Source organism: Phoca vitulina, unplaced genomic scaffold (assembly GCF_004348235.1).
Source record: "Phoca vitulina isolate PV1807 unplaced genomic scaffold, GSC_HSeal_1.0 scaffold94, whole genome shotgun sequence".
In the NCBI taxonomy this organism is placed as follows: Eukaryota; Metazoa; Chordata; class Mammalia; order Carnivora; family Phocidae; genus Phoca; species Phoca vitulina.
Window position 1 is genome coordinate 1,239,192 of NW_022589797.1, and position 9,026 is coordinate 1,248,217.

Sequence of the window (9,026 nt, forward strand, 5' to 3'; positions counted from 1 at the left end):
CCGAGACCCCGGCTCTTTGTTAAGGCCCAGCTGTGCGTGGGCTTCTGCTGAGGAGTCCCGCAGACAGGGTTCCCCAAGTGCGGGGTCAGAAGGTGTCAGAGCTGGAAGGGCCCTTTCAACACCTTTACCGCCTCCTGAGCTTTGCAGCTGGGTTCACTGAAGCTCAGAGAGGAGACTGACCTGCCAAGATCACACTCTAAGTTCGCCTGAGAACTAGGGCATAGTCCAAGGCTGAACCAAAGGGACCTCTTCCTTTCACTTCTCTTTACCCTCAATGAGCCTCTTAATATCCTTTCTGCCCAGACGCTGCCTCACACGCAAAGAAAGCACTCGGGTCAACTTGACCTCCCCTAAAATCTGAGGGGCACTGCCGAAGACACGGTCTCCTAACAGGACCGAGGGACAATTTCACCACCAAAGCTCTTTGGCACATGTAGCCTGTATGTGTCTTTGATGTACTGTTATGGTGATTAACATAACAAAATAAAATAAAATTTAAAAAAAAAGTACTTATTCCTATTAGGAAAAGGCGGGTGTTGGAATGGTTGTGTATCTAGATATGGAGAGCCTTGAATGTCAGGTTTAGATTTTAAGGAGTAATTTGGAGGTAGGTCCCCACTCCACCCTTTACCCCTACAGCTATTGTGGGGAATGTTTGAGAGGGCCCACTGGCTATCAAAGTGCCTCTCTCCCTCTCTCCGTTCCTGAATTAATACCTTAAAAAAAAAAAAAAAGATTTTATTTATTTGAGAGAGAGAGAGAGCATGGGGGGGCAGAGGGATAAGCAGACTCCCCGCTGAGCAGGGGTTCTCAGGACCCTGAGATCATGACCTGAGCAGAAGGCAGACACTTAACCACTGAGTCCCCAGGGGGCCCCCTCTCCCCTCCCTTTTAAAAAAAGTAGAACCACAGCTACAAATTTAAAATTCCTTAATATTATTAAATATCCAGTGTTACATTTCCCCTATTATCTCATAATTTCCTTTTACAGTTTTTCAAGTTCCAAAGTCCATATATTGTAATTTATATGTGTTTTAGGTCCCTTTGTATCTATTCTCTCTCTTTTAAGTTTACAAAGGGAAAATATAGATAAATTATAATCTTCCTGAAACATCTGCTTTGATGACAACTCTCTTGCTTCAAAGTCTGAGAGGCCACCTGTCTTCTTACAGGATACAGTGATATACAATTATTTAACGTGGAGTCAGAGGTTCTTAGCCATTAGACCCAATCACCTTTTCCAGCTTCATCTCCACACCCTCCCTGCACCTCTGCCACCATTCTTTCAGAACCTCTTACCTTTAGTTCTGGACTTCTGAGGTGCTTTCACCCCTCTGTCACAATATGTATCTCTTCTGCACAGAATTCCCCAATTCCTGTGGTAACCCACTCAGCTGAGAGGACTAAGATGGTTGCTCTGGGTTCAACTGTGCCCTGGAAGGACCTGAACAGGAAGTGGGCTCTTTGTAAGGTGACCAACACATCTTGCTTTGCTTGGAACTGTCCTGATTTTAAAACTGAAAGTCTCATGTCTCAGACACTTCCTTAGTCCCAGGCAAAACAGGATTGTTGGACTCCTTAGCTCTGTGCACCTTAGCAAATGTCATAGAGAGGCCTGTAAGGAGGTTTCCATATGGAAAAATGGGGTCATACAGGTAATAGATACCGTTCCCAAGATAATTCAATAGGTAGACCAATTGTTATAAGCCATGCAGATGGGTCATTAGACCATTGGGTCCCTGTACTAGATTCCTAGGCTGCCATAACAGAGTACTACAAACTGGGTGGCTTAAGCAACAGAAATTTATTGTCTTAGAGTTCTTGAAGCTAGAAGTCTGAGATCAAAGTGTTGGCAGTGTTGGTTCCTTTTGGGAGCTGTGAGGGAGAATCTGACTCATACCTCTCTCCTAGCTTCTGCTGTGTTACTGGCAGTCGTTGGCACTCCTGGGCTAGTAGACACATCACCTTGATCTCTGCCTTCCTTTTCACATGGAATTCTCCTTGTGTGTGTGTCTGTGTCCAAATTTATCCTTTTTATAAGGACACTAGTCATATTGATTTAGGGGCCCACCCTATTCCAGTATGACCTCATCTTAACTAATAACATCTACAATAACCCCTATTTCTAAATAGGGTCACATTCTGAGGTACTGGGGGTTAGGACTTCAACTTATGAATTTGGGGGGGAGGCAGGGACACACAGTTCAACTCATAACGATTCCTAAAGGAAAGACTATCCACCTGCCCCATCAGAAATCATTGACTCTGAAGAAGCAGCTGAAGGAGGAAAAGGATAAAGGACTGCTCAGTTGCGGTTCAAAGATCCTAAGTCCCCAATAACATGAGTGGTTGCCTGCACCTCTGTTGACTTTATTTTTTTTTTTTTTTAAAGATTTTATTTATTTATTTGACAGAGAGAGACACAGCGAGAGAGGGAACACAAGCAGGGGGAGTGGAAGAAGGAGAAGCAGGCCTCCCGCGGAGCAGAGAGCCCGATGTGGGGCTCGATCCCAGGACGCCGGGATCATGACCTGAGCCGAAGGCAGACGCTTAACGACTGAGCCACCCAGGCGCCCCTCTCTGTTGACTTTAGAGGTGATACCTGGAGTCTCATGCACAAAGAGAATGCCTGAATACTTGGAGATCTCTTAGCTATAGAATCAGAAGTGACTTTATTTCCAGGTAATTCTTATGAGATATGGCAGTAAAGTTGCTCTGGACAAGTAAATCAATATAGTTATACCAGTGAGGTTGAGGGGAACTGGTAGTAGAGATAATTTCTCTACTACCAAGATTTCTATTTGAGACGGACATGTCAGAAGAATGGCTGAAATCTGAGTTGTGATGATGAACCACCAAATGGAAGCTACTTGAGATCCTTCCACACCAAAGGACGGCTGACCAGACACTATATCCCGGGGGAAGTCAAGAAATAGGGACATTGAGGCCCTTCTTAGCCAAGCATTTTCTGGCCAACTCTCTGGTACATTAACCCTCCTGTGGGGGTACCCTCTGAAGCATATAGGATTTGGACACTCTATTGGTGATTGCCCACTGGGGGCAAGTGATCTGACACTGGTCTCAGGCATGTTCAATGCGCTTGAAGAAACAGCACATCCACTTTGGGATTACCTTACTGTATTTTGATAAAGCTAATAGCTTATTTCCTGTTTCCCCTTGATTAGACCACCAGAAGCAGTTAGGTTTCCCATGAGCCAGAAAGCAGCAATGTGATGTAGTGTAAAGAGCATGGGCTTAAGATACACCGGAGTCCAAATTGCACTAACTAGCTGTTAATTACATTAGTAGTTCGTTGTGTTAACTAACTGTCTGACCTTGGGCAAAGTCATTTAACTTCTCTGAGTCTCAGTTTTTTCCTTTACATAAAGTTTATCTTGGACTTCTTACGAAGATGAAGGAAGATATTATATTTAAAATGTCTAACACAGTGCTTGACAGACAGTGAATGATGTTAACACTCTAGAACTGTAATGAGAGATATGGACAACCTTCAACCTGGGTCACAGAACTCACTGGCTGGATTTACTTCCCACCTGACTTCCCATTTCCTCCCCAGGAGAGAAGAGTCAAGTCTCGAGGTGTACTAATATGGTAGCTGCTAGCCGCGTGTGGCTCTTGAGTACTAGAGAGATAGCAAGTTGAAATGTGCTGACACCAGATTTTAAAGACTTAGTATGAAAATAAGAACATAAAATATTATTAAAATTATTAAAATTAATTCCACCCGTCTCTTTTTTTTTTTAATTTTAATTATTTATTTGACAGAGACACAGCGAGAGAGGGAACACAAGCAGGGGGAGTGGGAGAGGGAGAAGCAGGCTTCCCGCAGAGCAGGGAGCCCGATGCGGGGCTCTATCCCAGGACCCCGGGATCACGACCTGAGCCGAAGGCAGACGCTTAACGACTGAGCCACCCAGGCGCTCTCCACCTGTTTCTTTATACCTATTTTGGGTTTTTTGTGTTGTTGTTGGGTTTTTGTTTTGTTTTAAACAGACTTTTTCTTTTTTTCTTTTCCTTCTTTTTTTTTGAGCAGTTTTCAGTTCGCAGCAAAACTGAGCAGCAAGTATAGAGATTTCGCATATACCCCCCACACCAACATAGGCACAGGCTCTTCTGCTATCAACATCCTGCTCTGAGTGGCACATTTGTTACAATCAATGAACCTACACTGACTCATTATTGTCACCCCAAGTCCAGAGTTTACATGAGGGGTGATTCTTGGTGTTATACATTCTATGGGTTTTCACAAATTTATGAATATCCACCACTATTCTTTTTACTCTTTTTCGCGTGGCTGTTAGAAAACTTAAAATTACACATGTGGTTCACTTGGGACTTACATAGTTCCATTCCACGGTGCTGTTGTAATTATCTTTCATTCTAAAGAAAGGTTAACACTTAAGAGACCTGTATGGCACTTTTAAAATGTTACCAATAGGGCGCCTGGGTGGCTCAGTCGGTTAAGCATCTGCCTTTGGCTCAGGTCATGATCCTGGGGTCCTGGGACTGAGCCTGGCATCGGGCCCCCCGCTGATCTCCCTCTGCCTGCCACTCGCTCCCCTTTCTTGTGTTCTCTCTCTCTCTCTCTGTTAAATAAATAAAATCTTTTAATAAATGTTACCAATAATTTTGTCCTGAGCTCAAAACATCTTTCTATATTTTAGATAAATAAAACCCAGAAAATCTTTTGATTCCTGTTTGTGTGGTATAATTTCACCATCATTTCATGTTTAATTCAACTGTTTCTTTATATTTAAAGTAGGTTTCTTGTAGAAATCATATGGTTGGTTGCTTTTTTTCTTTTTAATTTAATCTGACAATATCTGTCTTTTAATTGGAGGAGTCAGGTAATTTATTTTATTTTTTAAAATTTTTAAATTTAAATTCAATTTAGTTAACATATAGTGTATTATTCGTTTCAGGGGTAGAGTTTAGTAATTCATCAGTTGCATGTAACCCCCAGTGCTCATTACAAGTGCCCTCTTTAATGTCCATCACCCCATCCCCCTACAGCCCTCCCCTCTAGCAACCCTCAGTTTGTTTCCTATAGTTAAGAGTCTCTTATGGTTTGCCTTGCTCTCTGTTTTTATATCTTCTTTTTCCTTCCCTTCCCCTATGTTCATCTGTTTTGTTTCTTAAATTCCACATATGAGTGAAATCATATGGTATTTGTCTTTTTCTGACTGACTTACTTCGCTTAGCATAATACCCTCTAGAGGGTCATTTAGATTTAATATAATTATTGATGTGGCTGAGTTTAAATCTACCATCTTGCTATTTGTTTTCTATTTGCTCCATTTGTTCTTTTTTCCATTTTCCCATTTTTTCTCTTTTCCTACATTCTTCTGGAATAATAGAGTGTTTGGAGTGTTGTTTTTATGATTTCATTTTATCTTCTCTATTGGCTTAGTAATTCTACCTCTTTATTTTACTTTTCAGTAGGTGCTCTAGGGTTTATAGTGAACATTTTAACTTATTACAGCCTATCTTCAAATAATAATTACCACTTCATGTAAAATGTAAGAACATGACAACAATATTCCATTTTCCCCCTTCTTATTTTTGTGCTAATGTTGTCATACACTTTGCTTCCACACACTATTATTATTTTGCTTTAAATAGCCAGTTATTTAAACCAGGGACTATAAAGCAAGAAATAATGTCTTTTATATTTACCCACATGTTAAGCACTTTGGATGCTCTTCATTCATTGATATAGATCCACATTTCTCTCTGGTATCTGGAGGAGAGAAAATTTTTGATTAAGAACACAGCAGGTTTTGTTGATTTTAATTAGCTAGGATCCCATACTTTGTTTTCAGGAATTTATGCATAGTAAATTTCTGAAATTACTCTTTAATGAAAATAATTTTTCTGGATTTGTCTAGCTTAAACACATTTTACTATCATGAATCAATCTATCTTGAAAAGAAAGAGGTTCGTTTTGAATTCTTTAAGACTTGATGATATGTGGGGGCACTTGGGTGGCTCAGTCAGTTGGGCATCTGAATCTTGGTTTCGGCTCAGATTGTGATCTCAGGGTTTTGAGATTGAGCCCCTTGTCAGGCTTTGTGCTTAGTGGGGGAGCCTGCTTGAGATTCTCTCTCTCTCTCTCCCTCTGTCCCTTCCCCCCAAAATAAATAAATAAATCTTAAAAAAAAAAAAGATTTTATGATCTCTGTCTTCATATGTATATAATGGGCCAATTTTTAAAATATTAATATATTTCTTACATATAAAATATATTCTTATTTCTTATAATTCCTTCATTAGAACTAAAACACGAGGGTAAGGCATTCATTTCTTCAGAGATGATTACTAGAGTAGAACAGTAGACAAAGAAGACAATTCCTAACTTTTTGGTTTTAAAAATACACCTTTGAAATTCCAGGCAGAGACGGTGGTCATCAGAGTAAAAGCTTCTGAGATATCAGAATCTAGCCCCAAAGGCTGAGGGCATATGAACAACAGACGTGGAAGAATACTCTGAGAGACACAGTCCTGCCCCCCTGGAGTTCAGGGAAGTGCCATACGTCATAAAATTCCCCTGCACTCGCGTGATGTGAGTGTAGAAGAGAAATGGCTGCACGCGTGCCTTGTTCCCTGGTCTCCGCTTGCAGGGCCACGGAAGAGAAGCTGAGCACTTGCTATGCCATTTGAGGGGGGCAAGCAGGAGGTGAGAGAGCACTGAGAGCCTGCAGAGGCCGTGCCTATTGTTTGCATGATCTCTACAACCGGATACCACACGAGAGTGCAAGTGTCAACAGGAATTGATGATGACAACTGAGGACCAGATGTCCTGCCTTCTTTTCCAGTCCCCACTGGCGGGTTTGGCCCTATATAGGCCTCTGAAAGCTAGGGAGGGGCTTGAGGAGAGGCCTCCACAAAGCTGAGATCCCACTGAATGGACTGAAATTAAGTTTTAGCCACTTAACAGGAGAGGGACTTGCAGAGACAACTAGCTTAGAAGCAACGGTCCAGCCAGAGAAGACATTTTCTACCTGTTATCATGTTCACTGCTGATTTAAGAACTGGGAGTATGGCTTCGTAAAACAAAGGTGATCCTTGTGCCCGAAAGCAGAATCTGTGTGTATCTGCCCTCCCCATCGGCCTCTGAGTTGAGATCTCACAGGAGGAAGAGAAGCCCTACCCCAAGGCACCCAGTACCGACACATTATACAATTCAGCACTGTGACCCTTAATCTGTGATGCTGGTAGAATACCTGCCAGCCTCTGATGAGTCCTCTAAAGACATGAGCCTGCCAAATGATGGAGAGAGCCCAAATGTCCATCGACTGATGAATGGATAAATGAATATTACTCAGCCATCAAAAAAAAAAATCTTGCTGTTTGCAATGACGTGGATAGAGCTAGACTCTATTATGCTAAGTGAGTAAGTCCATCAGAGAAAGGCAAATACCGTATGATTTCACTCATATGTGGAATTTAAGAAAACAGATGAGCATATGGGAAGGGGCAAAAGAAAAAAAGGAGAGAGGGAAACAAACCATAAGAGACTCTTCACAATAGAGAACAAACTGAGGGTTACTGGAGGGAGGTGGACGGGGGATGGGCTAGATAGGTGATGGGTATTAAGGAGGGCACTTGTTATGAGCACTGGGTGTTATATGTAAGTGATGAATCACTAAATTCTATCTGAATCCCTAAATTCTACACCTGAAACCAATATTGCCCTGTATGTTCATTAACTAGAATCTAAATAAAAATAAATAAAAACATGAGACTGTGAGAATGAAATTGGCCCCATTCTCTACTCTCTTTGTCTGTGTATTTCAGTAGTTTTCAAACTTAAAAAATATTATTTTTACTTTTTAGCAGTGGAAACTTTTTTCCAACAAAATCTTGTAGAGTCCTGCTATGTAAAAAAGGAGGGGGAAAGCCGTGTTTTATTGCTACATTTCTCTTATAAGTTTAAATTTATAACAATTACTTGGTTCAAAGATAATGAACTAGAATTCAAAGATAATGAGATTTTGATGAACACAAAAACTTGAAATCTGGAATTACGGATGATAACTGCCTTCGCACGAGTTTCAGCCTCCAATTTATTTTGGTATTTTGTTTTGGTTGCCTGCTGTAGAGAAAATTCTCATTCGTACAGATGAGTAGTTTGCAAAGGGTCATGGTTTCTGAAATAGCTCACCTTGCAATCTCAAACCACTTTTTATTTAAATCAAGATGGTACCTTGAAGAAGAAGTACTGAGAAATTTTTGTTTCAGTATTGACTTGTGAAAATTTATGTCCACACCAAAATCCACACACGGATATTTATAGCAGCTTTCTTCATAATTGCCAAAACTTGGAAACAACCAAGATGCCCTTCAGTAGATAAGTGGATAAATAAGCCGTGGTACATCCAGACTGTGGAATATTGTTCAGCACTACAAAGAAATGAGCTATCAAGCTATGAAAAGACATGGAGGATGTTTAAAAGCATGTTATTAAGTGAAAGAAGCCAATCTGAAAAGGTTATATACTGTATGATTCCAACTATATGACATTCTGGAAAAGTAAAAAGACGAGGGGTTTCCAGGGGTTAGTGGGGAGGGAGGGATGAAGAAACAGAGCATGGAGGCTTTTTAGGGCAGTGAAGGGATTTTGCACAAAACTATAGTCATTATACATTTGTCCAAACCCACAGACTGTACACCACCAAGAGTAAATACTAATGTAAATTATGGACTCTGGGTGATGACGGTCAGTGTAGGTTCATTGGTTCTAACAAAGATAATCACTCTGGGGGGAGGGGATGTCGATAATGAGGGGGATGGTACATGTGCGGAAATGGGGCTATATGGGAACTGTCTGTACTTTCCGCCCAGTTTCGCTGTGAACTTGAAACTGCTCTAAAAGGAAAAGTTTATTAATTTAAAAAATGCTAGTTTGACATTAAAAATCAGAAAAAAATAGTGGTTCACTAATAAGATTGGATGACTGTTCAATTCCTTACCAAAAATGTAGTCAGAGAAGTAACACCCCAAAT